General features: G+C 34.1%; 1 pseudogene; it reads left to right on the top strand.

Annotated features, from left to right (window-relative positions):
- The first annotated feature begins 1,864 nt into the window (after positions 1–1,864).
- LOC104651876 (GPALPP motifs-containing protein 1 pseudogene) lies at positions 1,865–3,197 on the top strand (annotated as a pseudogene).
- The last annotated feature ends 836 nt before the right edge of the window (positions 3,198–4,033 follow it).

The following is a 4,033-nucleotide window of genomic DNA, read 5'->3' as shown; positions in this document are numbered from 1 at the left end:
TTCTAAATTAACTGAGACCTGTATCAGATTTTCTTAATTCACACATTTTAGCAACAATTTTTGAATTCAAAGGCTATGGATGCAGGGCTAAATGAGTAAACAATAGGGTGAAACATTTGCTCCACATTAATTCTCTACAGAAGGAAAGACTCAATTCCACATGGCAGAAATATTTTGGAACTAGTAGAAATTTCATTAGTTTAGAGAAATAAGACTAGGAAAGAAGAGAATGCCAGCAATCAGAAAACTGAAAATTAGTCTACCTTTGCTCAAATAATCTAACAATATTTAGATTTAAAAGTCTTGAATATATTCAGGTAAAAGTTTTAAGCAGTGGAATTTAAGTTTTTTACAAATTTGGTTATGGAAACTAGAATGAAAATATCACTGGCACAGCAGGAGGAAAAGCAAGCACTGCTTTCTTTTTTAATGTTTAAAAACTATACACCATTTTTTTTTTGAAATATACACTCTGGCCATGATATTTTTGTAGGTTAGCCTTAACAATTTCAGGTACTTATTGCCTTCTCCCTTTCTTCATATCTGGTCTCCCAACTTTCTATTTCTTGTATTAAGCATCTATTGCTATTTTCAGGCTAGTGATACAGATAGTTATTAAGTCAAACATATAACTTTTATGGCAGTTAATAATGTATTACCAAATTTCTACCTCAGAAAGTTTGTTAGCTGAAATTTCTAATATTATTACTCTAATGATTTGGATTATCATCATTTTTAAATTTTATATTCCAAATTTTTTGAGAATTATTATAATGTGATAGTTTGTCATTTCTTTATTTTCTCTTTCATTGTGATTATTTTATTGCAGGTACTTCTCATTTTCTCATTGGCTTTGAGTTTTTCTTAATACTTTGTATTGACAATTTATGTATTAAGCTTAGTGGTATTTTAAAATTATTTTTTCAGATATTTCCCCTCTGATTTTATCTTTGCTCTTTAAATTTTTCTTAAAAGCTTTTTTATTGTTCTGGCAACTAGGCATTTTATTCTCCATTTTCTCTTTAATGCTCTCATGACTATAGAACTAAACCTGATTTTTTTCCTCTGCATAACAACATCCCTGTAATCACCTCCACCTGACAGTCTCCAAATCATATCTTAGATCAGTTTCTACGAACTCAGAAAACAAACACTTTGAACACTACAATGAATTGATTATAAAAATTGCCCCTTTCCTTTACCATCCCTGTTTTCATGCTTTTTATAGTATCACTTGGTGACTCCTTCATTCAAGGCGTAGAATTTGTTTTCTCAGTCCTGGCATATAAGTGGTCTATGGCTCATTTTGGCCAATAGAATAAAAAGGAAGTGAGAGTATGGCAATTCTAAACTTAGGCTTCTGGAGATCTTATACAGTTGTGCCATCTTGGTCCTTTGCCTTTATCATGGGAGCATACTGATGCTAGTCTACTGGAGGACATAATCACATAAACATGAGTCAATCAGTCAGATTTTCAAGCCCAAATCTTCTGACAACATTCAAAGGGAGAAACGAGCTAAAATCAGAAGAACTACCTAGTTGAGCTTCAGGTGACCACAGACCACAGAGTAAGCATGTATAAGTCTAGCTCAAATCAGCAAATTCTTCATCTGACCCAAAGACTCATGAACGAGATGTTAATTTTGTATGACATGAAGATATTGTGTGTTGTTTTAAAGACTGTGATTGTTAGCATACCAATCAATAAATAATTGATTCAAGCAAACACCTTTTAAATATATGTAATGTTAAATATAATTTATGCATGTGTTGTACTGTACTAATGTATAATATTAATTATAAACCATTAAGAAGGACATGCATGGATAGACTCATATCTGTGAGCAGTGCCCACCACCTTGGATGGCAAGGGACCTGATCGGACTGGCCCTGCTGCTTGGCTTCAAGGTCTCAGGAACAGCAGAGGATGAGGAGCGGGACCAAAGCCCCATTGCAGGACCAGCTCTGATTACTAATTATAAAAGCAGTAGTTCAAATTCATCAGACAGCGATGAAGACGGTAGTTCTTTGTATAACAAAGGAAATGAAGAATGTGAGGAAGATGACACTGGTCCAACTGAAAGAAAACAGAGGAAAAATCAGGATGATGACAAGGATGATGATGATGATAGGTTTTTGGACCAGCCCTTCCTCCTGGATTTTAAAAGCAGGATGATTTTCCTCCAAGGCCTATAATAGGTCCTGCATTGCCACCTGGTTTCATTAAATCTACACAGAAAAGTAACAAGCAGAGATGATCCAGGGCAACAGAAAACAGACAGCCCTGAAGATGAGGATATTGTTGGACCAATGCCCACAGAAGGACCAGTTAACTATAATGTAAAGACAGAATTTGAAAAAAGAACCCAGAGAATGAAAGAAAAACTGACCAAGGAGATGATGATTCCTCTAAATCCATTGTTAAGAGAGTCATGGATGACTGAACTTCCTCCAGAAATGAAAGACTTTGGTCTTGGGCCAAGGAATTTTAAGAGATGAGCTGATGACAAACCTCGAGATCCATCAATCTATACAGATACTCCAGCTGATAGAGAAAGGAAAGCTAAGGAAACACAAGAATCAAGGAAGTCATCCAGTAAGAAAGCTGAAGAACATACATTATCAGGAAGAGATAAGAGACTGGCTGAGCAGGTATCTTCAAACAATGAATTAAAAAGATCAGAATCTCTTATGGACATACATCATAAAAAGTTAAGAAGTAAGGCTGATAAAGATAAAAATAAGCCTCAAGAGAGAAAAATATTTGAGAGTGTTAAGGATCTCAAGGTTAATTGGTTTGATAAAGCTCAGAAAAAAAGCCCTTATTAAAAAATCTAGAGAACTAAACACCAGATTTTCACATGGAGATTTTCACATGGCAAAGGCAATGTGTTTTCATAAGGGGATTTCCCTGTGCAATGAAGAAAAGTTGAAGAATACTCTTTGTCCAGCTTTCTTTCTTTGTTTTTGGCTTCTTAAGTTTAGAAATTACTTAAATCTTAAAAACCATACAAATTTACTTAGTGCTGTATGTCCATTTAAAGTCATGTGGAAACATAAAACTAATGTTTTTTATGTAGAACAGAACAGTCTATGTGCCTTTAGCTTCTGTGGAAGTATGGGCTATTCTCCAAATAATTGGGGAAGTTGGGCTATTCTCCAAATAATTATTTTAAGAGGCTTTTATTCCTTCTGATTTTTGTGGTATCTCACAAGAACCCTCTAAGATCTGGTCAGGACTGACTGCTGAATCTCTACCACAGCCTAGACATCCTTGTCAGATATATCTAACCTGTCCTGGAATAAGTTTGTCAAGAAATTCCTATAAATCCATGACTTTCAAATTGGTTTTTTTCCCCCTTTAAACTGTAGCCAGTGAATACAAGTTTACTTGAAAATAGAAGGTACGGGGTTTTGCCTGTGTTTTAATCTGTTTGCTTGTTTTAGCACTCAGGGCTTTTTAATTGTTTAATTTTTTAAAGTGTTTTTGAGTCAGAAAGATCTATGGGTTATCTCATGTACTAAGGAAATACTATTTTGGTTTTACCAACTTTAATACTTAGGTTTTTAGGAGAGGCCATCAGGACAAGATATGCCATTAACTGTTAGCAGTGTGAAATCTGTAAGACTCAGTCTCTATGATCTCAACCAAAGCTTTCTGAGTCCTGGAACTTTGCTTTGGGATGATCTTACTTTACCCATGTATATTCTGTATTGAACAGTTTGTAGCTAATTTACAGGAGTCAAATCTTTTATATCAATGATGAATAGCCTTTTTTTTTTTTTTTAAAAAAAAAAGTTAATAATTCTTGAATACAAAAATGGAAAAGGAAAATTTATAATCTCCCCTAATTGGGAGTACTGTAAGTTTCTAATGCTTTAAGCACTGCCTCTTAAGGTGATAAATTTGTAAGATGAGAAATACTTATTTATAGAATAGAGGTTTCTTTTTGTATTGTCAAAGTTTTTGATTGTAAGAAATAAGTTTGCTACAGCTGTCCTAAGCAGAAAAAGCCTTTATTAGAACACAAA

This window comes from Saimiri boliviensis, chromosome 16, assembly GCF_048565385.1.
Source record: "Saimiri boliviensis isolate mSaiBol1 chromosome 16, mSaiBol1.pri, whole genome shotgun sequence".
NCBI lineage: Eukaryota > Metazoa > Chordata > Mammalia > Primates > Cebidae > Saimiri > Saimiri boliviensis.
This window is presented reverse-complemented; position numbering and strand designations above follow the sequence as displayed.